The 27,664-nt window shown below is 40.9% G+C and overlaps 1 long non-coding RNA gene across 2 annotated transcripts in view; it reads right to left on the reverse strand.

The window, feature by feature from the left end:
- Positions 1-4,746: 4,746 nt before the first annotated feature.
- Positions 4,747-27,664, reverse strand: part of LOC311517462 — a 70,132-nt gene continuing 47,214 nt past the window's right edge. Inside the window, exons 3-5 of one of the 2 annotated variants that reach the window (XR_014710705.1) lie at positions 23,227-23,296; positions 21,468-21,524; positions 4,747-5,275 (exon numbers count right to left, since the gene is read on the reverse strand). This is a non-coding gene — a long non-coding RNA (uncharacterized lncRNA). Of the gene's footprint in view, positions 5,276-21,467; positions 21,571-23,226; positions 23,297-27,664 lie in introns of both variants that reach the window. The other variant, XR_014710706.1, reaches the window with a different exon arrangement.

The following is a 27,664-nucleotide window of genomic DNA, read 5'->3' on the forward strand; positions in this document are numbered from 1 at the left end:
CTCTAGTCAGATTATGTGTGCAATTATGTAATGGTATACACAGCAGGCAACCTTAATTCTGGCATCTCCTAACTCGAGTGCTTGATTTTGCAACCTTAATAAAGTTCTTTTAACATAAGGGTTTTTTTGTGTGTGTGCCTATCTGTTCATTTATGTTGCTTACTCTTGACTGGCCCACAGATAAGGTAAGGCACCTAATTACCCCTAGTAAGGTAAATCTTCTAAAAGAAGGTGTTAGTCCTAGAACTTCCCAGTAATCATGCTTGTTGTCTCTACCACGTGTATTCATTACAATAAAAAATAATTACTGCAGGTTGCTGTGATCACAGAAGCTGTGAATGAATTACATGAAAGAACTTCTGTTGAAGTCATAGGTAATCTTGTAACACTTAGTTCACTTTAGTTGTTATCTGTAATTCAATTAATGGTTTGTTAGTTAATTGGTTCTGGAGGACAGGTTGCCTTTTGTTTTGTTTTTTCCCCTTGCCCTTACTTTCACTCTAAATCTTGATTTTAAGCAATTTCTCAATAGAAATCACCTGCGGGGTTTACCCACTGCCTTGTTGACAGCATATAGTTTTGTAAAGCCTCTGCCTGATTTAACTTGGGTGAAGTGCAGAGCAGAGTGCACCTGCGTTACTATGGTACTGGAACATGCTGTTACTTGATTGGAAGTTGAGGAAATGTGTGTATCTTTGTCCGGGGACAAAGCACAGAAAGCTTCATTGCTAAGAGATTGCTGTTTTGCTTGGGAAACTGGACAATGTTTACAGAAATGGGGCTCATATGGCTACATGTAGGATTGCTGCTTGATGGAAGATGAAGTAACTGTGGCTATTTAGAGTATCCATGCCAAAGGATATTTTGCAACCCTTGTGATAGGAGTAACTGAGCGAATAGGGAATGGGAATTAGCCATGAGGATTCCGATTCAATATGTTCTGGGAGTTGTATACTGTGATTGGGAAAGACTTGTACAAAACTGTATTCAGATCGTGATCTTCTGTCTCCTCTGTCAATGTGCCCATAGAAGCCGAACATTCTGTCCCTCTCTGTTCCAACTGAAAGAACCCCAGGTTTTCATGTTTTTTGCCAGTGTGTGTGATATTATTTGGTAAAAATTCAAGTAATAACTTTCACATCTGAATTTCTGCTGCATTTATGTTTCATATGAAGAGAGTCCTGTGACTGGCTTTAACTGTTGCATTTTTCGGTTCATCTCATTTATTACAGTCTCAACTTTAGAGGACTATTTCAAATGAACACAATGTACATTCGAACATAAACCTCACTCAGATTAAGACAGTACGTGCACATAAATGGCCAAAGAAACAAAATGTTAGTGTCCATCTTATTATTTGTATTGTGTAGTGTGATGACCCCACAAACATGGCTGACCCACTGAGGACTGAACCAGTGACCCCCAGAGCTCAAAGCATGAGCAGAGCTCAAGCTCTTATTATACTGGCAATCATAGATGGAAAAGTTTCAGAGTAGCAGCCGTGTTAGTCTGTATCCGCAAAAAGAAAAGGAGTACTTGTGGCACCTTAGAGACTAACAAATTTATTTGAGCATAAGCTTTGGTGAGCTAGAGCTCACTTCATCGGATGCATCCAGTGGAAAATACAGTGGGGAGATTTATATACACAGAGAATGGTAACACCCATTGTTTCATGTTCTCTGTGTATATAAATCTCCCCACTGTATTTTCCACTGAATGCATCCGATGAAGTGAGCTCTAGCTCACCAAAGCTTATGCTCAAATAGATTGAAAAGACATCTTTGTATTAATTATGGCACACCACAATCAGAGAAGACAATTTGGGTATTAATTAGTGAGGGTGGAATCTTGGCACTATTGAAATCAATGGGAATTTTGTCATTGACTTCAATGAAGCCAGGATTTCACCCGGAAAATTAAATTGTCCTGTAAGAGGTTAAGAAGTAAAATTCTTTGTCTTATTATCTACACATTTGGGCTATGTTTGTCCCTCTTGTTCTGATTTTTGCCACCACACTGAACACATTTTGAGATAAAATCTCAAAGGGTTTTCATGATGCAACTTGCTCTTTGTATTTGTGATAGTCAGGGGAAAGTGCTGGTAACAGCCTCAGCTCATCTTCAAAAGAATGTGCAAAAAGATTGCAAGTGGAATGCAAGCAGCAAATCTTGTGCCTAATGGGGATATTTTGTTGGGTGGGGGGGAGGTAAGAAAAGGTACCTCCCGTGCACCAGCACTTGGGATCAAGTAGTGACCGCAGCCCTAGAGATGGGACCTTCAAAAGCATTCACACACAGGTCTAACTCTGATCCCATTGAAGTCAATGCTTTGATGTCAATACGACGCACTTTTGCAAATCCCATCCTAAGCAAGAGCACCACAAATTAACTGCTAGCATCAGAGCACCAGCTGCTCTGTAACATCTCATTAAAACAGCCATGCGATACAGAGTAACCAAAACAAAATAGGTGTTTGCTTGACAGCAGTTTGTGGATGAGCAGCACTGCTGTAGCTCCCAGTTTTCCCAAACTCAAGCTCAGACTTCAGGCGAAACTGGGGAGTGGAGGAGGAGGAGGAGCAGGAAGAGGAAGAAGACCATAGACATTGCTGATGATGCAACAGAATGACAGAAATAGGACTGTGGGATAGAAAGATGTTACAACAAAAACAATACCTGGCAAAAACAAGTGAGCATCATGGAGGAGTACTTTTGTCTTTTAATATATAACAAAAGAATACAAATAGAATGACATAATACATCACTTTGTGAATTCTCTTTTTGTTGGCTACCTGATAGAGGTAGAGAATTTAAACAAGAGAGTAGTGGCTTTGCACACCAGGTCTGGAAGGATAATTCATGTGCAAAGATTGGTGTGCAAAAATGAATAGAAATGGTTGTGAACGAAACAGAAAAAAGCTGTAATTGTGATCATTGGTGGAGTGGTGTAGGTAGAGCAGGACAAATGGAAAAGAGGAAAACTAGGTCACATAAGTAAGCAAGGACATAATTGTGAGGCTATTGGAGAGATTCAGTAGTGAGGAAGTCGTGGGGAACCAGCGTGTGCATGTGTGTGTTTGTGTATCACTACCAGTGATGATTGGGATTGTATTTTTGTGTACCGCATGATGCCAAATACATTGTCAGGCTCAAAAATATGCATTGTTATTCTTTATTTGTGGCACAGATGGGGAAAGTAATCATTGCAAACTAGGGCTGTCGATTAATCGCAGTTAACTCATGTGATTAACTCAAAAAATAATCACAATTAAAAAAATTAATCAAGATTAATTGCAGTTTCAATTGCACTGTTAAACAATAAATACCAATTGACATTTATTAAATATTGATTTCAATTTCAACACAGAATACAAAGTATACAGTGCTCATTTTATATTATTTTTATTACAGATATTTGCACTGTAAAAATGATAAAAGAAATAGTATTTTTCAATTCACCTCACACAATTACTGTAATGCAATCTCTTTATTGTTAAAGCACAACTTACAATGTAGAATTTTTTAATTACCTAATTGCACTCAAAAAAAAATGAAAAACTTTAGAGCCTACAAGTCCATTCAGTCCTACTTCTTGTTCAGCCAATCGCTAAGACAAACAAGATTGTTTACATTTACGGGAAATAATGCTGCTGGTTTCTTATTTACAATGTCACCTGAAAGTGAGAACAGGTGTTCTCGTGGCACCTTTGCAGCTGATATTGCAAGGTATTTATATGCCAGATATGCTAAACATTTGTATGCTACTTCATGCTTCAGCCAGCATTCAAGAGGACATGCTTCCATGCTGATGACACTCATTAAAATAATAATGGGTTAATTAAATTTGACTGAGCTCCTTAGGGGGAGAATAGTATATCTCCTGCTCTGTTTTATGTGCATTCTGCCATATATTTCATGTTATAGCAGTCTCAGATGATGACCCAGCACATGTTGTTCGTTTTAAGAACAGTTACACTGCAGATTTGACAAAATGCAGAGAAGGTACCAATGTGAGATTTCTAAAGATAGCTGCAGCACTCGATCCAAGGTTTAAGAATCTGAAGTGCCTTCCAAAATCTGAGAGGGATGAGGTGTGGAGCATGCTTTCGGAAGTCTTTAAAGAGCAACACTCCAATGCGGAAACTACAGAACTGAACCACCATAAAAGAAAATCAACCTTCTGCTGGTGGCATCTGACTCAGATGATTAAAGTGAACGGTCTGCACTGCTTTGGATCGTTATCAAGCAGAACCTGTCATCAGCATGGACACATGTCCTCTGGAATGATGGTTGAAGTATGAAGGGACATATGAATCTTTAGCAAATCTGGCATGTAAATATCTTGCTACGCCAACTACAACAATGCCATGTGAACACCTGTTCTCACTTTCAGGTGACATTGTAAACTAGATGCGGGCAGCATTATCTCCCGCAAATGTAAACAAACTTGTTTGTCAGAGTGACTGGCTGAACAATAAGTAGGACTGAGTGGACTTGTAGGCTCTAAAGTTTACATTGTTTTATATTTGAATGCAGTTTTTTGTACATAATTCTACATTTGTAAGCTAAATAGATTGCATTACAGTACTTGTATGAAGTGAATTAAAAATACTTTTTTTGTTTTTTTACAGCACAAATATTTGTAATTAAAAATAAATATAGAGTGAGCACTGTACTCGTGTTGTAACTGAAATAAATATATTTGAAAATGTAGAAAACATCCAAAAATATTTAAATAAATGGCATTCTATTATTAACAGTGTGATTAATTGCAATTATTTTTTTAATTGCTTGACAGCCCTATTGCAAACATCTTATGCTGCAGGAGATCGCATTTATCCTTTCAAGATATGGCTGATGACTCCAGTTCAAAACTGCCAAACTAACTGCAATGGTGCATACAAAGGGCCAATTTTTCAAAAAAGTGGCCTCTAATTTTGCCTATATATTGAATTACAGAAATTAGAACATGGAAAAAAATTGTTAGATTATTCAGTCCCCCTCTCTGACTGCACGGTAGTTTCCTTCATCTCCAGACTAGCATATTTGAACCAAAAATGCCCATTTGCAAGGGTAAATGAACAAAATGGTCTAGACAAATGTACTTTTGCACAAAAGAGTGCATGCACCAGAGTGAGAAAAAATAAGAGAAGGGTTGATGCAGGCTGGAAATCTGGTCTCACGTTTGGGACAGCTGACTCTCAAACTCTTGTGAAAACTCTGAGCATGACAGTTTTCTGAGATCTTCCTTACTCCACAGGCATGTCCACTTGGACCTGTAAGTTGAAATAAAAACATCATACCATTAGAAAAATAATTATCATAGTACATCCAACCTAGCTGGAAGCAGGAAGTACTGAAAGCCACATAAGAATATCTGTTTCATGAGATTTCGTAATCCATTGCTTGTCCAAAGAAACTCAGATACTTTAATAAACATGGAGAACTTTTGGAAGCTTACTGAAACTGAGAAACCTGCCTACAACTTTTGAAGTTCTCCCAATATTACACTATGTATAAGTAGTTTTTTTTAATAACTCCCATTAAAGGTGCAGTGAATGATTATAAAGCCCATGTCTTTATTTACCTGTAAAATTAAAGAATCACTCCACTTAACTAAGGAAGATCTGGAATAATCCAACTTGATGTTCTCAAGCACTTTTCTAGTTCTGTTGCCTTAATCACAAAGCTATCACACAGCATACTGAAGAGTATTTACTTAGGTGAAAATCTCAGCTCTGAACGGTTTCTACCCCTTTGTCCATTTGATGCACTGAAGGTTGTTTTTCTATTTAAAAGTTATGTCCATGTTTTTAACAAAGCTTTCTTTCTGCCACTACTGACTCAGTTAAGTGCTGTGACTGCTTCTACTATATTGCTTCTATTTCCCTTGTTTCCGAGCAATGCGTCTTATCTCCAGCTGCTGCCACACGTGCTCCCTATCTTTATTTCAGCTCCAGTTCCCGCCAGTCACAGTACAATTTTTTTCAACTGCTGCCAATTCTCACCACAGGAAGCACACACAATTACTCCAGTAAGGTAATTAATATATTTTACAAGCAGGATGGCCATTTTTCAATGCAGGTGCATTTAATAAAAAAGGACCATCAAGAAACGAACCAGATTGGGATGACTTGTCATTCTGAGCCAAGAGGAACACTAAAGGCAATGATCAGGTTAAGATTCACTTGGAATTAAAGATTATCGGTGAATAATCTGTTTTCAAACAATGCTGTTCTCTCCCCTCCCCCCTCCAACAGTGTCAGTGAAGTCTGTTGGAAACAACCTTGGACAAAGAGCAGTTTGCAGTTCTACATTCCCCATTCAGCAAGAAAATGAGGCAAACATGATTGTCTTCTCTGTATTTTCAGGGTGGCCACCCAGGAGGAAAAATACCCAGTTAGGGAAAGGGGAAAAGAGAGAGAAACAAGAAAGGAAGAAGTAGTGAGGAAGGGTGGCCGAGTGGATGCTAGCCTGGGATTTAGGAGACTGAGTTCAAGTCCCTCTTCTGCTACAAACTTCCTGTGGGACCTTGGGTAAGTCACTTAATCTCTCTGTGCCTCAGTTCCTCCTCTGTAAAATGGGGATAACAGCACTTCCCTGCTTCATAGGCGTGCTGGGAGGATAAATATCTTAAATATTGTGAGGTGCTCAGATAGTATGGTAACGGAAGCCATAAATTCCTCTAAAATCGATAGAGAGCACACCCCTCCCCCAAACATGGCAGATACTCAGTGTAAGACTTTTGATGGGTGTACAGGTCAGATACAGTACTTGTGGTTACACCAAATACAAGGGATTCTAGTTAGAGACAAGGCCAGATGTTCTGTCTAACCCTTCTGCTTGACTCTTTATACATCAATATTATCATCCGTGAGTGTCTGTATGCTGACCTCATAAGAATCAGTAATGTTCTGGGAACACTATGGGATCCCAGTGGGGAACAGGCCAGCTATTCTAGTACCACTTATGATGTCTTTGTGTAGGATGGGTCATATACCTTCTCATCTAAAATCGCATTCTTTTGTTCTTGCCGCTAGTGTTTGTTGCTGTATGAGGCTTATTTCTTGTTCTCTCTTCCAGTCTAAATTCATATACATTCCACATCCCTCTTCCTTAATGGCAAATTGGCAACAATGATGGGACTCAATTTACTGGACTCTCACGTTTGCTGAGCTGTGTGGCTAATACAGCACCTCATACTGAAGGTGTCCACTAATGGTTGAAGCACTATGTGCAAGAGCCCATACTGAGTTAAGTTTCGGGAAGCATATTAAACACAGTCTGTCTGTCTGTTTCTGACACTCTCTAACCTTAAATATCACACACAAGAAAAACATCAAGATGCCCAGTACCTCACTTCTGCTTAACAATTTGCCCTTACAGATTTTTGCATGCTTTGCAGTGAATAATAACCACTGTTCCCATTTTTAGCAGAAAAGCAAATTACAATGGTATGGAATCACCTGAAAATGAAAAAGGGAGCATTCTGAATCAAAATTCACAAAAACACTTTCAACACTTTCACATGGCTCGAATTATGATTCTAAAGAAATGCAGCAGTTTTGTCTAATGAACTGAATATGGGCAAGAAACCAGGAACTCCTGAAATCTTAACACAGTTCTGCCACTGACTTGTGGTGTGGCATTGGGCAAGTGACTTATATTTTCTTTATCTCAATGCATCAGTCTATAAAATAGGGTATCAACATTTACTGTTCTCTCTTCTAGAGGTGTAGGTGAGATGAAGGCAGCTGGAAGGCTAAGGGAGTTGCCAGCTTGGGAGGCTCTCTGAGGTATTTCTGTCTTGATTAACTGTGAAGCACTTTTCTGTGCTGGGAACTTGCCATCAAGTTTGGTAGGACTGGGCTGGTTTACTCATTTGCTGTGTTTGATATCTAGGCTTGGCTGCTGACTGTCTGAGCTAAGGTGCCCTGCAGTTGGGTGAATTAGCAACTAATTCTAGCAGGGCTCTTTGAAGAGAGAGCAGTGCAATTTTTTTAATAAATAGACCAGTGATTAGAGATGTCTGAGGGCTGGTCTACACTACACAGTTAGTAAGGCAGCTTATTTTGACCTAATTATGTCAGTGTCTACACTACAGCCTTCCTCCCGCTCTCTTGTCAATTTCAGGACAGGAGAAGGGGGAGGGGGCAGCTGAGAAGCCCCAAGCGGCTTCCTCTGCTCCCTGTGGGGAACACAGAGTGGAGGGGGGCCAGCTCACTGGGAGCCCAGGAGCTGTGGGGCAGGAAAGAAGAGAGGATGTAGGAAGGTGGTTGTTGGTGACTCCTTTCTGAGGGGGGGTGTAGGCATCATGTCCCAGGAGGTGTGTTGCCTGTCTGAGGCCCACCTCCCAGATATTAAAGAAAGTTTACCAAGGCATGCATCCTCTGACCACTAGCCAATATTCCTCATCCATGTGGGCACTAATGATACTGCCAGATATGAACCTGGCACACAGGATCTGGTCCAAGAGGTGAATACAGCTGAACCACTCGGTAATAGTAAGTGCAATGTGATTAAATTTAACATCCATGTAGGGGAGAAAATACAAAAGAAACCCACCACAGTACCAGTTAGCTTCAAAAAAGGGAACTACACGGAACTGATGCTAGCTAAACGGAAAATAAAAGGAACTGTCACAAGAGTGAAATGCCTGCAAGCTACATGGAAACTTTTAAAAACACTATTATAGGGACTTAAATGATATGTATGCCCCAAATTAAAAAAAGTGAGTGTGAGGCTTGCTACCACGGCAAAACAAAAGAGGTGGTTAGAGGCAGAAAGATATCCTTTAAAAATAGGAAGTCAGATCCTACGGAGGAATAGAAAGGAACATAAGCTCTCGGAAGTCAAATGTAAAAGTATAATTAGGCAGGCCAAAAAAGAATTTGAAGAGCAACTTTAAAAAGCAAAAAAAATTTAAGTACATCAGTAGCAGGAAGCCTGCCAGACAATCAGTGGGGCCACTGAATGACTGAGGTGCTAAAGGAACACTCAAGGAAGACAAGGCTATTGTGGAAAAGCTAAACACATTCTTTGCATCGGTTTTCCCTGCAGAGAATGTGAGGGAGATTCCCACACCTGAGCCATTCATTTTAGGTGACAAATCTGAGTAACTGTCCCAGATTGAGGTCTCAACAGAGGAGACTTTGGAACAAATTGATAAATTAAACAGTAATAAGTCACCAGGACCAGATGGTATTCACCCAAGAGTTCTGAAGGAACTCAAATATGAAATTGCAGAACTAGTAACTGTGCTGTGTAACCTATCACTTAAATGAGCTTCTGAACCAGATGATTCCAGGAGAGTTAATGTAACATCAATTTTTTTAAAAAGGATCCAGAGGCAATCCTGTCAATTACAGGCCAGTAAGCCTAACTTCAGCATCAGGCAAATTGGTTGAAACTATAGTAGAGAACAAAATTATCTGACATAGATGAACACAATATGTTGGGAAAGAGTCAACACAGCTTTTGTAAAGAGAAATCATGCCTTACCAACCTATTAGAATTCTTTGAGGAGGTCAACAAGCATGTAGACAAGGGTAGACCAGTCATATAGTGTATTTGGACTTTCAGAAAGACAAGGTTCCTCACCAAAAGGTCTTAAGCAAAGGGAAGACTCACAGCATACGAGGGAAGATACTCTCATCAATCACTAACTGGTTAAAAGACAGGAAACAAAGGGTAGGAATAAATGTTTTTCACAGTGGAGAGAGATAAATAGGTGGTCCCCCAAGGATCTTTACTGGGACCAGTGCTGTTTAATATATTCATAAATGATCTCGAGAAAGGGGTAAACGGTGAGGTGGTGAAGTTTGCAGGTGATACAAAATTACTCAAAATAGCTAAGTCCATGACCAAGGGATCTCAGAAAACTGGATGAGTGGGAAAGAAAATGGAAGATGAAATTCAATATAGATAACTGCAAAATAATGCACTTTGGAAAACATAATCCCAACTGCACACCCATAAATTGATGCCGTCTAAATTAGCTGTTATAACTCAAGAAAGATCTTGGAGTCATTGTGGATAGTTCTCTGAAAACATCTGCTCAATGGGCAGCGGCAGTCAAAAATGCTAACTGTGTTAGGAATCATTAGGAAAGGGATAGATAAGAAGACAGAAAATATCATAATGCCACTACATAAACCCATGGTACACCCATATGATTAATACCAGGTGCAGTTCTGGTCACCCCATCTCAAAGAAGATATATTTAGAATTGGAAAAAGCACAGAGAAGGGGAAGAAAAATGATTAAGGGTATGGAAGAGCTTCCATGGGAGGACAGATTAAAAAGACTGGGACTGTTCAGTTTAGAAAAGAGACGGCTAAGGCTGATATGATAAAGCTCTATATATCACGAGTGATGTGGAGAAAGTGAACTAGGAAGTGTTATTTTCCCCTTCACGTAACACAAGAATGAGGGGTCACCCGATGAAATTAATAGGCAGCAGGTTTAAAACAAACATAAGGAAGTACTTTTGCACACAAAACATAGCCAACCTGTGCAACTCATTGCCAGGGGACGTTGTGAAAAACAAAAGTATATTGAGTTGAAAAAAATAATTAGGTAAGTTCATGGTTGATAGGGTCATCAATGGCTATTAGACAAGATGGTCAGGGATGTAACTCCCTGCTATGGGTGTCCCTAAACCTCTGATTGCCAGAAGCTGGGTCTGGACAAGAGGGGATTTGCCCTGGTAATTGCACTTGGTAATTGTCCTGTTCTGTTCATTCCCTCTGAAGCATCTGGCACTGGCCACTGTCGGAAGACAGGATATTGGGCTTGATGGACCGTTGGTCTGATCCAGTATGACATTTTTATTTTCTTGTACATCTTTCTGGTTGAGGGTAAGGGCCTAAGCAGGGACAGATGAATCGTAGAAATGAAAGCATGGCTGCGAAGATGTTGTCAACAGGAGGGTTTTGGCTTCCTTGATGATGGGATGCTGTTCAGGGAAGGAGGGCTTCTGGGAAGAGATGGGTTTCACCTAACCAAGAAGAAAAAGAGCATTTTCACACACTGACTCACTGATCTAGTGAAGAGGGCTTTAAACTAGGTTCAGAGGGTGCAGGTGACAAAAACCCACAGGTAAGTATAAAAAGGTGATCTTAATGGGGAGCTAAATGTTGTGGAGGAGGGGGAAAGGAATCCAAAATTGCAATAGGGTCATAGGAGCAGCAAGAGGGAAAACAGTGGGAGAATCTGCCACAAATGTAAGGAGTATAGGGAATAAAAACAAAGAACTGGAAGTATTAACACATAAGCTAAATTATGACTTAACTTGCATCATTGAGACTTGGTGGGGCCAATCTGATGACTGGAATATTGGTATTGAGGGGTATAGCTTGTTCAGGACAGACAGGCAGGGGTAAAAGGGACGAGGCGTTACATTGTATGTCAAGAATATACTTGTTTTGAGGTCCAGAAGGAGGTGAGAGGCAGACCAGCTGCAACTCTGTGTGTAAAGATAAAAAGGGATGAAAAACCAGGGTGATGTCATGGTACGGGGATCTACTCTAGACCACCAAATCAGGAGGAGGAGGTGGACGAGGCATTTCTAGAATAAATAGCAAAAATACCCAAATCACAGGACCTGGTAGTAAGGGGGACTTTAACTACCCAGACATTTGTTGTAAAAGTAATATGGCACAACACAAAATGTCCAGTAAGTTCTTTGAGTGCCTTGGCAAGAACTTTTTATTTCAGAAGGCTGAGGAAGTAAGTACATGGTACAAACATTTTAGACTTGATTTGGACTAACAGGGAGAAATTGGTTGCCAATCTGAAGGTCGTACAAGGGTTTAATGGAAACCTTGCCTTAGATTCACCAAAAGTTTGTCAAACACAGATGTTTTGAAGCAACATTTTGGGCTGGACTAATTGGCAATTTCCATCAAAATTTGTTTCATCAGAAAATTTCTGATCAGCTCCAGTAGACGGTGATCATCATTTGCAGGCAATACATAGGCTGCAATTTATTGATGTTGGGCCCAGTTTAGCAACACAGTTAAGCATGTGCATAACTTTAAATACCTATTTACATGTTTAAAATAGTAATATGAATGATACCAGACTAGGATCTGGGGTAACAAACATCATCTAGTTGCAGGGTGACCAGATGTCCCGATTTTGTAGGGACAGTCCTGATTTTTGGGTCTTTTTCTTATATAGGTTCCTATTACCCCCCACCCCCATCCCGATTTTTCACACCTGCTGTCTGGTCACTCTATCTAGCCAGGTATTACTGAAACCTGGTGGGATGATTCACATGATTGGAATATTAAATTAATGGTTATAATCTATTTAGGAAGGACTGAGTGGGCAAAAAGAGAAGGGGAGTGGCACTGTGATGGGGTGTACAAACCCACACTGGGCAACAAGGGGTAAAGGGATTATTTTGGGCTCAGCCAGCCCCATCCCACCACAGCTGCAGCAAATGCTCCATCTGCTGGAGGAATTAAAAGTCAGGGAATTAGATCCTTTGAGCTGCAGGTGAGCGGACCTGCAGCCCACACCTCCAGTCGAGCTGAGCCAAAGACTCTGAAACAGCTGCCCAAAGGCGCCTCCGTGAGGGAAGAGAGGATCCACTCCGGAGACAACCAGAGAGAGAAGCATCCAGTGGATCTAGGACATTGGTAAACCCCACTTAGCTATTGTGGTTTGGGTTTTCCCACCGGGGATGGATGAGAGGAAGAGGCCCAGGGAGGACAGCCTTAAGCAGTCTTGGTTGCCAGACTACTGGTAGCCCAAAGGACCCTGTGTCAGAGCCCAGTGGACTGGGAGGGCTTACTGTTGGTGTCTGCTATGGACCACCAAATCACACTCGGGAACAGGATGACTGGCTCCTGAAGCATCTACCTATAAGGTGCAGTGAAATAAATGCTGTATGAAAATGGGGCACTTCAATCTGAGGGACACATGCTGGAGGTCTCATGTTTCCAGTACTAAAATATCTTTGAAATTTCTAAATATTACAGGTGACAATTTCCTAACCCAAGAAGTGTTGCATGGGGGGATTCTATGTTAGGTCTCTTCTTGATGAATAAAGGAACTGATCACAGAATTAACAATTAGTGGTAGCTTAGGGGACAAGTGATCATGACTTGACCACTTTGTTATTTGCAAACAGAAAACAAATTCAAGCCAGTAATATATATACTTGGTGATTTAAAAGGGCCAATGTCACAAAACTGAAAACAAGTATGAACCATATCAGTTGGGAGAAAGAATTGAAACAGAAAAATGTGAATGATGATTAGGACTTATTTAAGAATTTTTAGTAAATGCCCAAAAAGCCACAATTCCGCAATCGAGAAAGAAAACCACATTGGTTAAAAAAACAACTTGGCTTAGAGGGAAAGTGAAGGGAGCTATACAATATTATATAAATGGAAAAGGAGGTTGATAGTAACTAATATAAATCAGAAATAGAACTTCAGAAAATGTATAAGGGAAGCAAAGGGACAGAAGGAGAAATATACAGCCAGCAGAGTTAAGGACAAAAGGAGGAATGTTTTAAAGTACCTCTACCCGATATAACGTGACCCGATATAACATGCATTGGGATATTGAACGGTAAAGCAGTGCTCCAGTGGGAGGGGAGAGCTGTGCGATTCCAGTGGATCAAAGCAAGTTCGATATAATGCGGTTTCACCTATAACGCGGTAAGATTTTTTGAGTCCCAAGGACAGCGTTATATTGGGGTAGAGGTGTACATTAAGAACAAAAATAATCCTATAACTGGTACTGGTGCACTGATAGAATTGTTAATAATAATGAAGAAAAGGCAGAAATGTTCAATAAATATTTCTGTCCTGTATTTGTGAAAAAGCCAGAAGATGTAGTCATATCATATGATGATGAAGAAACACTTTTCATTCCAATAGTAACTCAGGAGGATGTTAAACAGCAGCTACTAAAGCTAGACATTTAAAATTAGGATAACTTACATCCAAGCATTTTAAAAGAGCTGGCTGAGTAGTTCATTAGACCGTTAATTTTGATTTTCAATCATTCTTGGAACACTGGTGAAGTTCCAGAGGACTGGAAGAAAGCTAAGATCATGCCAATATTTTATAAGTTTAAACAGGATGATCCAGGTAATTATAGGCCTGTCAGTCTGACATCGATCCCAGGCCAAATAATGAAATGGCTCATATGGACTCGAATGATAAAGAATTAAAGGAGAATAATGGGTTTATGGAAAATAGATCCTTTCAAACTAACTTTTTTTTCTTTTTTAATAAAATCACAGGTTTGCTTAAAAAGGTAATAGAGTTGATTTATTATACCTAGACTTCTGTAATGCATTTGATTTGATACCACGTGACATTTTGATTAAAAAACGAGAATGATACAAAATTAACATGAATTAAAAACTGTCTAACTGAGCAATCTTAAAACTTATTTGGAAATGGAGAATCAACATTGAGTGGGTGTGGTAAGTGGCATTCTGCAGGATTGGCCTTGCACTATTTATCATTTTTATCATCAACAACATGGAAGAAAACAAAATCATCACTGATAAAGATTGGGGGAGTACTAAATAATGAACAGGGCAGGTCACTGATACAGAATGATCTGGTTCATTTGGTGCAAGCAAACAATATGTGTTTTACCACGGACAGATGCACAGTCAGACATCTAGGAACAAAGAATGTAGGCCATACTTACAGGATGGGGACCCCATCCTGGGAAGCAGTAATGCTTAAGAAGAGTTGGTGGTCATGGTGGGTAATCAGCTGAACAGGAGCTCCCATTGAGGCACTGTGGCCAAAAGAACTAATGCTATCCTTGGGTGCATAATCAGGAGAATATCAAGTAGGAGTAGGGAGGTTTTATTACCTCTATATGTGACATTGGTGTGACTGCTATAGGAATATTATATGCAGTTTTGGTGTCCACAGTTCAAGGAAGATATTGATAAATTGGAGAGGGTTCAGAGAAGAGCCATGAGAATGATTAAAGCATTAAGAAAACATGCCTTATAGTGATAGATTCAAAGAGCTCAATCTATTCAGTTTAACAAAGAGAACATTAAGGAGTGGCTTGATCTCAGTTTATAAGTACCTACCTGGGGAACTAATATTGGATAATGGGCTCTTCAATCAAATATCCAATGGCTGGGAGTTGAAACTAGATGAATTCAGACTGGAAATAAGGACAGTGAGGGTAATTAACCATTCAAACAACTTGCCAAGGGTTGTTGTGGATTCTTTATTGCTGGCAATTTTTAAATCAAGATTGGAAGCATTTCTAAAATATATGGTCTTGTTTAAAACAGGAATTTATTCAGGGACATTCTATGGCCTGTGTTATACAGGAGATCCGTCGTTTTTAAAGACACTAAGGACAATTAGGTGCTCAACTCCCATTGAAAGTCAGAGGAGTTGGGGATTTAACTGCCAGATTTCTGCCTTTGGATATCTCCCTAGGTGTTTAGGCTTGTGGAAGTTCCTTTCTATGTGGAACCCTCCTCACCCTCCATTCCCATACAGAGGGAATTTCATTAAACACCACCACCCTCTTACAGGGTCAGAGATCTACAGCTGGGGAGGATGCAAGTGCGGGAAGGGGTGCAGAAGACTCTGCTGGGGGACAAGCATTGTTCCACCCATGTCCTGGGAAAATCTAGAAGAGCTAATGAAGACTGGGCTAAATTAATTTTTTTCAAGGTTCCTTCCATACTCGGAGAAACCCCAGGCTTAGGTCCTGAGAGCAACGGGTCAAAGGAAAGCCCTGGCAGTGGGGCTCCAATAAAGCTGCACTTGTCAGAAACCGACTTCAGCTGATGCAGAGGCACAGGGCATTCACATGGAGGGTCCTGGCATCCTATAGATCTCATAGGAACCACAGTTCTTGGAGGCGGAACACTTGCTCTCCAAGAACAATTTGTCCCCAGAGATTCTCCTGGGGCAGCAGTACAGCCATAGACCACCTTTTACACAGGGCTCAGCCGTAAGAATCAGTCTTGCCCATCATGTTATTTTGTATTACTGTATGGCAAATGTTTGTAAGTGAGATATAGGGCACTATCCAAATTGCAACTCTTATCGCTATGATAATGTGCAGTGTCTTTGCTAATGAAGGGCCAGATTCTGCCACCCTTCTTACAGTGATTAATATCTTATTCAGTACGAAGCCCTACTGAACTCAATAGGAAGTGAAGTAAGATTGCGACGTAAGTCACTTCTCTGTGTGAATGAAGGTGACAGAATCAGGTCCATAATATTCAGAATTGTATGCATCATTTGCATACTTATTCTCGCTTAAACTCTGTGATGCTAAGCATCTGTATCACCAGAAAGCACAATGTATTCTCATGGACTTGCCTATGTAGCCCACAAGAAATTTTCAGGAAAAAGCCTTGATTCATTTATACGGATTTGTTCTAACTTTTCTTAGGAGTTTGTTTCTCTTATCTTAACATGTGCTGCCACCTATAGTCAACTCCGTGAAATGACTCTTTGCTCTTTCAACTTCTAAAATACATAGCAGAACATCTCAGTTCTATTATATCTCCTCAGTTTCTTTATGTTACTGGAGAAAAAAAATGATGTTACTTCAAATGAAATATGTGCAAGGATAAAGGAAAACAATTTGCTATTTATCTTAACGATAGTCTGTTGATAACATCTCACTGTTTGTGAATACAATATTACACCATGGCAACCACTTCTCTCCATTCTCTCTTGAGAAGTGGAAAAGAAAACCATAGAATCATAGAATATCAGGGTTGGAAGGGACCTCAGGAGGTCATCTAGTCCACCCCCTGCTCAAAGCAGGGCCAATCCCCAACTAAATCATCCCAGCCAGGGCTTTGTCTAGTCTGACCTTAAAAATATCTAAGGAAGGAGATTCCACCACTTCCCTAGGTAATGCATTCCAGTGTTTCACCACCCTCCGAGTGAAAAAGTTTTTCTTAATCTCCAGCCTAAACCTCCCCCACTGCAACTTGAGACCATTACTCCTCGTTCTGCCATCTGCTACCACTGAGAACAGTCTAGATCCATCCTCTTTGGAACCCCCTTTCAGGTAGTTGAAAGCAGCTATCAAATCCCCCCTCATTCTTCTCTTCCTCAGACTAAACAATCCCAGTTCCCTCAGCCTCTCCTCATAAGTCATGTGTTCCAGTCCCCTAATCATTTTTGTTGCCCTCCGCTGGATGTTTTCCAATTTTTCCACATCCTTCTTGTAGTGTGGGGCCCCAAACTGGACACAGTACTCCAGATGAGGCCTCACCAATGTCAAATAGAGGGGAACGATCACGTCCCTCGATCTGCTGGCAATGCCCCTACTTATACATCCCAAAATGCCATTGGCCTTCTTGACTCATATCCAGCTTCTCGTCCACTGTAACCTCTAAGTCCTTTTCTGCAGAACTGCTGCCTAGCCATTAGGTCCCTAGTCTGTAGCGGTGCATGGGATTCTTCCATCCTAAGTGCAGGACTCTGCACTTGTTCTTGTTGAACCTCATCAGATTTATTTTGGCCCAATCCTCTAATTTGTCTAGGGCCCTCTGTATCCTATCCCTACCCTCCAGCGTATCTACTACTCCTCCCAGTTTAGTGTCATCTGCAAACTTGCTGAGGGTGCAATCCACACCATCCTCCAGATCATTAATGAAGATATTGAACAAAACCGGCCCGAGGACTGACCCTTGGGGCACTCCACTTGATACCGGCTGCCAACTAGCCATTGATCACTACCCATTGAGCCCGACAGTCTAGCCAGCTTTCTATCCACCTTATCGTCCATTCATCCAGCCCATACTTCTTTAACTTACTGGCAAGAATACTGTGGGAGATCATGTCAAAAGCTTTGCTAAAGTCAAGGAACAACACGTCCACTGCTTTCCCCTCATCCAAAGAGCCAGTTATCTCGTCATAGAAGGCAATTAGATTAGTCAGGCATGACTTGCCCTTGGTGAATCCATGCTGACTGTTCCTGATCACTTTCCTCTCCTCTAAGCACTTCAGAATTCATTCCTTGAGGACCTGCTCCATGATTTTTCCAGGGACTGAATTGAGGCTGACTGGCCTGTAGTTCCCAGGATCCTCCTTCTTCCCTTTTTTAAAGATGGGCACTACATTAGCCTTTTTCCAGTCATCCGGGACCTCCCCCGATCACCATGAGTTTTCAAAGATAATGGCCAATGGCTCTGCAATCACATCCGCCAACTCCTTTAGCACTCTCGGATGCAGCGCATCCGGCCCCATGGACTTGTGCTCATCCAGCTTTTCTAAATAGTCCCAAACCACTTCTTTCTCCATAGAGGGCTGGTCACCTTCTCCCCATGCTGTGCTGCCCAGTGCAGTAGTCTGGAGCTGACCTTGTTTGTGAAGACAGATGCAAAGAAAGCATTGAGTACATTAGCTTTTTCCACATCCTCTGTCACTAGGTTGCCTCCCTCATTCAGTAAGGGGCCCACACTTTCCTTGACTTTCTTCTTGTTGCTAACATACCTGAAGAAACCCTTCTTGTTACTCTTAGTAAGGGGTTTATTTTATTCCTGCTAATGTGCAGCTAGCAACTGTTGAATATCATCTGAGATGATATTCAGAGCAAATTTTATATCTAAATTTGTATTAATTTAATTTTAAAACAGTATATATACACTGCAGGATCTCAGAGTACAATGATTACACTCAAGAAAAATTAAGGTTAATTACAATAAGATGAGGATCATCATCTAGTCAAAAGATTAAGAGAGAATTTTATAGCACTGATATTTAGAGCAGGTTTGGGAGACTGAAAGGTAACTATTGTTTGTGCTTCAGAGGGAAAATGGCAGCAGAAAGAGTGAGATCATCTCTAACCAAGGTTTCAGTCCAATAGAATGAATACCTGCCATAAACTTTGCATGACCATGCAGGGGAGAGACCGGTTTTTTAGTATCATATCTGCTAGCACTGCTATATTTCTATGTTCCGAAACAAGGATCTTGCAAAACAGCAAAAGCTATTGATAATTTGACAAAAGTGCCTTGGTCTCTGCACAGCAGGAGGGGGGAAAATATCTAGGCTGTTATAATTGGTATGAAATGTTCCTACTATATATTCCCTTTTGCCCCATTTTTTTAAAAGGTGAAGAGGGAAATCACTTTTAATATTTCTTTTAATTCATATACCCAAATGGTGGCCAGTTTTCAGATTTTAATCTTCACTTTAACAAAGAGCAGTTGGGCAGCTATTGACTATGAAACACAGCAGTCAACTACCTTGTAAATTAGAAGCTGCGGTAGTAAAAATGGATTTGTATATCACCGGGAGTAGAGAGAATGTCTGCCTTGTAAATTTAATTAAACAGCAGGTGCAAAATCAGGTCATATGGCTTTGATGTGCCCCATGTGAGGATGACAACTAGACAATGACTCTAATATGAAGAAATTTGCATACATTTGCATTGGATTGGATGGAACACTGTACCTCTCACCTATTTTTTGTGTTTCATCTCTGGGAAGTTGAAGATTTGAATGAACGGTGCCTATTTAGTTACTGCAACTAAATACAAGCAATGCTTTCATTTGCTGTAGTAGGGAACATATGGGTTATGAGTCCTTTATTACAATTTTAAAGAGAATGCTTACTAGATAATCAAACATTTGAAAATGCAGCAGAGATGGTTGTAATGATGGAAGAAGCAAAATGGGAGGGAGCCGGGGGAGACCCATCTCTGAGTTTTAATCTTTCCTGGATGAGCGTTTGTTCACTAGAGCATTAATGCAAATCTGGATTTTTGGTCTCTGTCCAGGGGGTGTCACAAACAATTCTCTTTGCTTTAGTAGTTAATATTGTAAACAATGAAATTATGTAGGTCGGAAGTCTTTGCAGATCTGGCAATTAGTGTCTCATATAAATTGTGTTAAAAATGCATTTTATTGCCCTACTGGACAAAGTTAATATAAATGGCTAGACATTAGCTATCATAATCACTTTGAAAATGGTTTAATGGCAAGTACTTTTATGCACCTCAAGATTTCTTCCTTAGGTGTTTAAAAAATCATAAACAATTGCTGTCATTTGCTATATATATTTCTTTGCAAAACTCTGAATTCCATCACTGACTAGTTTACAGCTTTTACAATGGCAAGCTGCATAGGGTCAGGGGCTTTTCAAACATGATTCAATGGGTATAAAGCAACCCTACCCACAGAGAGAAAGGGAATTACGCAAAGGCTGAATCTTGTCCATTAAGTATTTCAAACCCGGCATGGATCAGCAGTGACCAAAAACTACCCATTTGATGGCTGTTCAGGGAACTTATGAACATGAATGTGAAAATGAAATGAGATGTGTCTAAAGTAAAGGCTACAGCGACCCTTAAAGAAATACTGATCCGCATAAGAAGACAAGCAAGGTGGAGAAATTTGCACTGCTGCTCATGCTCTTCTTTGTTCTCTCTATATAAGAGAAGACTTCAGACTCCAGCACTGTTAATCTAGCAGCTTCTTAGGTAGCAGCATTATTATCGTTAGCAAAACAGTAAGTGCAGGAAGACTCTAATTGCAGTGTATTTTACTGACAATCGACACAGAGTCAGATCCTCAGCTGATGGAAATTGGCAGAGCTCCACAGAAGTCAATGCAGCTACGTCAGTTTTGTCCTAGCTGAGGATCTGGCCCCCAATACTCTGAGTAATTCAGATCAGATATTTTTAACTACAACTATTTCTCAAACCCAACATATCACACACATCACTGAATACACAAGGCTACACTAGTGCTGTCTCTTCTAACTGCAGTTTCCCTTCACAGCCATCCCCACGTTACTGAGAATGGACTTTAGCTGACAGTCACTTACAACTTGTATCTCACTCATATCAGTGGTTTTCTGAATGCAGGTTTAGTAGATGTAATTTTCCTCAGTATAATATACCATTACAGCTTGATTTTATCCTGCAAACATAAGTGTTCTTGGGAGCCACATGCGATAGTTTCTTGTACACCAAGAAGAATTCTCCAAGGTCCAGAAATGTCATGTGTGATTAGAGTGCAGAGAGTGGGCAGACCAAAGGGGGTGATGGGCATTTGTCCCCACTATTGGCCCTAAAGGGATTCTAAAGAAAAGGCAATGCAACCAGAGGATCCCTTTAAAGTAATACAGCTGTGGGAAAGCTCCACTTTTAAGTGGATATCATGCGACAGTGACAATGTTTGTCATTTCTGATTACTCAGGAGACCTAAATATCAACTTCTTAGACAGCTTGCTAGCTTATGGAAAGACAACATCATAGGACCTTGATGTTTTTAAATTGATGGATTTGGTTCCTTTTTTAGATGCTATTCACAGAGCAACATCATTTTTCCATGTTGATTAAAGAATATCCCACCTTCCAGAAATGATGCCTCAGCCCTTCATAATTAGGAAACCTGCTGTTCAGTCTGTGTTGTGCCCACCTCTGTGCCTAATCCACAAAAGAAATAAGTATGCTATAGATAACCACTAGAGGACTTACCGCTTTAGCTGAAACTGTAGAGGCTCATTCTCTTACTGCTGGATCTCCCAGGCTCAGCTCATGGAGACAACCAAGACAAAAGTTACATATACAGTTTCCAGCTCTATATAAACACAAAGCAATGATCTGAAACTTCGCTTAAGAAAAAAATAATTATGTTATTTCTTTCTGCTTCCTCTCCTCCCCCTCCCCTCCATTTTTTTTGAAGTGCACAATATATTTAAAAAGCATGAAACAAAACTCATTCATTTTATCATTTTTCAATTTCATTTTTTTAAATAACCTGAAAAAGTAATCCATGGAAGCAAACATCAGAGGTAACCACAAACATGATTAATTATGAGATCAATAAACAATTTAGCAGTTCTGAGGCAACATTCAAATGACCTTCCAGAAGAAAGCGCCAGCAGCGTATATTAAAGTACCTGTAAAAATCTTTTTCGAATAGTTAACATGCTAAGTGAATTCAAGCAGGTTGGGTAATGTTTATTTAGCTGTGTTAAATGCATTGTAAGGTTACTCCAAAAGATCACAGAGAAACTGAATAATTAGGAGAACAAAAGCACCAAAAAGACACATATATATTGTAAAAGGGATAGTAATAAAAAAAAAAAGACCGGAAGATCAAACAGAGTCAAAAGTTAGCTACATTTCACCAAACATTGCGCTTTCCTGCTATGGGCCAGATTGTGCCAGGGTCTTGTGCAAGTGCACAAGGAGGGGAGGGTGCAAGGAGCCCTTTTCAAGTCCGGCCAGTTATACATCTGCCCAATTGACAGCATCCTGCTAAAAAATGTGCAAAGATTAAAAATAGCAGGTGCGGCCACTCCATCCCTAGCCAGCCATAGAAAGGAGTGCACATTGTACTCTCATAAGAGGTGATGCCACAGGCAGGCTATTCTCTTGTGAGTTAAGTAGCTTAAGGTGGCATTGTTGCTGAACAAATGCCTCCTAGAGGAACCCCTGGAACAGTGTGGATGCAAACAACCCCCAATGTTGACTTGTGCCAATGTCTAGCGAGGTTTTTATAAATCACCCATGACCATAGAATGTGAGTTCCCCCCAATAGTCCTGCCATTACCATGCGGGGGACAGGAAACAGTGGCATAGAACATGCTATACTGCTTCTATGCCAGCCAGTAGCTCCACTATGCAAGAGGAATCCTCAGCTCTCATTGTTGAGGCAGCTTTCCAGCCTCTCTTGCTACCAGAGCAGTGCAAAAATACCCAAGCAGGGATTGAGAATCTGGCCCACTGTTACCATTTGCGTAAATAACTACACAATGTGTGAGGTAGTGGAGAATCAGGCCCTGTACTCTGAGAGACTTCTACTAGTACATGTGCTAATGGATGCTAGGAGTAATAAGCACAATAAAATACACATTTTATCTGACACTGTTGATCTTAAATTATATGCAAATTAACCTAGTATTTACTATTGAATCAAATAATTTGAATGTACAGTGCATGAGATTTGCAGTTACCTTACATTTCCAGAAATGTAAGATCAGCAAGCAAGAGGGATGGTGATGGCCCATAAAATTTGCCAATTGCCTTAGATAACTAAGAACCAGGTTCAAATATGCTTACTCACACTGAATAGGACCTTATATTACAACTAGTCCCATAAAAATTAATGAGGGTATTCCAAAAGTAAAATACTACTCAATGTATAGCAAAGATGTAATAATATAGCCCTAAATGAGTATTTTCATTGTGCCATACATAGCCATCAATTTTTAAGAAAAAACACACTTACTTCAATGGGAAGTTCTGATCAAAATCCAATGTTACAATGTGGAACAGTATTTTCAGCATTCAGAATATTTCTTAGAGTTTATGTGAGGGAAAAAACAAGGGAGTACTGTGAGTATTGAGATGACCGTTCATAATTACCTTTGGAAAACCTAGCGAGTTTTAAAAGACCATCTATGTATATTAAGCAAGGTGGAAGCAGTAAGCCCAATTTTTCATAATTTACCCATATTCTCCATAATGTATGTGCTTTTCTTCTCTAAGATTACTCAGAAGTGAATGCTTCCCTTACTATTCCTACCTCAACCAGGGGAAACACCAGATGAGGGCAACTTACTGTTATTCATTTGTATTGCATTATAAGAACATATAGCAAGAGACAGTCCCTGTCCCAAAGAGCTTACAATCTAAATAGACAAAATAAACAGAGGTGGAAGTAAGGAAGTATCATCCCCATTTTACCAAGAGAGAACAGAAACACAGAGATTAAGTGACTTGGCTCAAGGTCATATAGGAAATCTGTGGCAGAACTGGGAATTGAAACCATGCCTCTTGATTCCAAGTCTACTGCCTTAACCACAAAATCATCCTTCCTCTCCAGCCTCCCACATAGCCTGTATATCTTAAAAAATAATAAATGCGATGTAACTAGGAAAATATACCAATACAGGATTCATCATCATCAAACACTCTATAGTCTATTGAGGACCATTGCACCAGCCAGAGTGACTACAGTAGATGACATCATATCAGGAATTGTAGAGTGATGTTACCGGATCTGGCTCAACTTAGTAAAACACAGGTATGTTAGATTCTGAACTTTGTCTCAGCTCAGAGACATTTTTTGTCAATGGGCAAGACCTAGTCATTGGAGGATGTCCATTGTTTGAAATCCAAGTCCAGCATTGGTTATTGAGGTGCCTAATCAGAGGCCCAGGACAGACAAACCGTAGGCAACAAATAACGTCAGAAGCGAAGCAGTGTTGCCATTTGGGGAACCTGAAGCACAAGGGATCTATCATGGTTTCACACTCAATTCAATCACAGCCAGTCACAGCATTGAAATCCCCATGTGCTGGCAATGTGTCATGCAGCTGAGATGACCAGATTTTTTGCTGCTAGCTGATGGAAGAAATGTGTCCTTTTCCACAGGTGACATGTCTTCTTTTGGCATATAGGCCACAAAGACAGATAAGTAGGCACGGTGGTGTTGAACCTGAACATAAAGTAAGTGTGAGGACATGGGGTTTCGTGTAGTTAAGGTCTGTGCTACAGGTTGTCTAATAAGTGCTACACCTGAGTACAGTCTAGACCAGTGGTTCTCAAAGCTGGTCCACCGCTAGTTCAGGGAAAGCCCCTGGTGGACTGGACCAGTTTGTTTACCTGCCACGTCTGCAGGTTTGGCCGATCACAGCTCCCACTGGCTGTGGTTTGCCGCTCCAGGCCAATGAGGGCTACGGGAAGGGTGGTCAGCACGTCCCTTGGCCTGCACTGCTTCCCACAGCCCCCATTGGCCTGAAGCAGTGAACCGCGGCCAGTGGGAATAGTGATCAGCTGAACCTGCAGACGCGGCAGGTAAACAAACCGGTCCGGCCTGCCAGGGGCTTTCCCTGAACAAGCGGCAGACCGGCTTTGAGAACCACTGGTCTAGACCCCGGAATGGAGGAGAGTTGCTCCTTTAATAGTGATTTCATCACTTTGTGTCAGGCAGGCCCCTGTGATGCTGGCAATTACAATCTTGTAGCCAGTGAGTTCTCTGACAAGGACTGTCTTGTACCCAGTAACATTTGGTGTCAACATGTTCCATGTGGTGACACAGAACACACCTCTGAGGTCTGAGTTGGACTTCAAAAGAGTTGTGGCCTTCCCTGAGCAGGGCTTGGGTCATGCCCGTCACATGCATGCAAAACACACCCCTCCTTCTGGAGTCAGTAATAACAAGGGCTTTAGCCCTGATGCTTTATTGCAGTCTGTCCCATCATTTCTCTCTGCCTCCTTGGGACTGGGGAGATGTAGAGGGCTTTTTGGGCTGCAGCGGGGAATCTCCATTCCCAAGAACTCTTCCACCATATTCCATTGGTTCCTGAATGTGTTTCAAAGATCTAACTCCTTTTCCACCTTGTATATCCATGCATTGACAGTCATAGCTCATCCACCTTCACCACCAATGGGGTCCATTGTTGGTCACTATAAACTCTGGTTTAGTAGCTTGTGGCCAGTAAGCAGACTATTGATGGTCTATTATTCCAATGGTGATAGCTGTTCTTTTCAAACGCCCAATCATCCTTTTTACCAGCTGCAAGCGGTGTTACACTGCACCGCTAGAATATGGCACCGAGGGTTAGTGCTTTTTTCCATTTCATTTGGCGCAAACGTGTGTAAATACTTTATTAAAATAAAAAACACATGAAGTGAAAGCTGTTCCCTACTGATTGATTTTTCAAAAGCTCCCTAGACTGATTCAGCTACAGATGTTTGCAAAATGATTGGATGTAAAGTGGGTTTAATTCATAAAAGCAATAAAATGTTGCTTATTGACTGAACAGATGAACTAGCTAAGGGGACATAATTCGGAGTGTTCTTATTGGAAATGCTTTGAAGAAACATAATGATGGTGCAGAGAAAGAGCTTTATTAGACACGGTGAATATATTTTCTGCAGAACATTCTGGAAGATTTGAAATACTAAATTTTTTTTTCCTGAATTGTGGGCTGTATAATTGTACAGTGGAGTAAACTTGTTGTGACTTCTCAAACTACTTAACTTAATTCACAGTTATTACAATCTTGTAATAAACAGATTTAAAGCAATTTTCAAGGACAAAAAAGAAAAATAAAACATTACAAGGCTGACAAGCCTATGAAAGGAAGGAAATTCAGTCATTTAAAATTCTGCCCTACTTTGCCTACATGAAGAGTTTCCAGGGAATACAGATTCTGTGCATTTGAGACAGTCAGTCCTATAGGCACAATGAGGTAAAGCCTAGATAACCTGGAATGGGAGGATTAGAGTGAGGAAACATTGGCACTCATTTCTAAGATTCCCTTAGTGAAGCTTTCTGCAAATCACACGATCTAGTATAAAAGGACTTGTGAGATGGATGCAGAGGGAAGGCCTTTTAATCCTACATATCCTTGTTTTCTGCAAAGATGGCACATACAGGAAATCTGTACATTGGCAGACTACAGTTATGCTCACACAGCAATTATTACAAGGTCATTCAACACTGCTAGAAAACAATGCCTGGGCCAGTGCATTACAGAAAGACTTATTACTGGGCCTCATTGTCAAAATGCTCCTTCAAAGTCTCCCTGATTCGAATAGCCCCGCATTGTGCCCCTCTAACAGCCTGGTATCTGGCTGCTCAAAAGCGGCCGCCAGGAAATCCACCTCTATGTTCCACCCCTGTGGAAATTTTTCCCCTTAGCTTCACAAATGTTAGGCAAAGCACAGCAGGCTGCTATGACCATGGGAACAGTTTCCTCACTGAGGTTTAACCTTCCAAAAAGGCAGTGCCAGCGACCCTTTAATCTGCCAAAGGCACATTCAACAGTCATTCTGCACCTGCTAAGCCTGTTGTTGAAGCGCTTCTTGTGGCAGTCAAGGTTTCTGGTGTAAAGCTTCATAAGCCATGGGAGTAAGGGGTAGGCTGGTCTCCAAGGATTATCCAAGGATCCTCAACATCACATGTTGATGTTGGTGAAATGACCCCGGTGATCCACCAGCACTTGCAATACCATAGAGAAGCAGCCCTTTCTGTTGATGTACTCCATCACAAGATGACCTGGGGACCAAATGGGGATATACATGTCATCTATCACCCCGCCACAGTTAGGGAATCCTATTGCTGCAAAGCCATCCACTATTTCTCCCACATTTCCCAGAGTCACAGTCCTTCAGAGCAGGAGGCGATTAATGGCCCTGCACACCTGCATCACTGCAACCCCCACGGTGGAAGTTCCCAACTCCAAACTTATTAGCGACTGATCATTAGCAGTCTGGAGTTGCATGCTTTCACACAGCAATTGCCACTCACTTCTGCACCATGAGGGCAGCTCTCATTTTGGTGTCCTTGCACCACAGGGCAGGGACGAGCTCCGCTCACAGTTCCAGGAAGGTGGCTTTGTGCATCCAAAAGTTCTGCAGCCACTGCTCATCATCCCAAACCAGCATCATGATGGAATCCCATCACTCAGTGCTTGTTTCCTGAGCCTAGTAGCGACAGTCCACTGTGTGCGGCTGCTCCATGAAAGCCAACAGCAATCTTGAATTGTTTCTTTCCATGCAAACACAGCAGGGCAAACACCATGGAGTCATTATCAGATCTGCAGCTCATGAAATACTGCAGAATCAGCCACATTGTGGTCATAATGCACATGATGAGACTGGAGAGAAGTGCAGGATCCATGCTTTCAGACAGAGATGGGGGGTGCAATTTACAG

The sequence above is a fragment of the Lepidochelys olivacea genome (assembly GCF_965140295.1).
Source record: "Lepidochelys olivacea isolate rLepOli2 genome assembly, chromosome: 3".
Lineage (NCBI taxonomy): Eukaryota > Metazoa > Chordata > Testudines > Cheloniidae > Lepidochelys > Lepidochelys olivacea.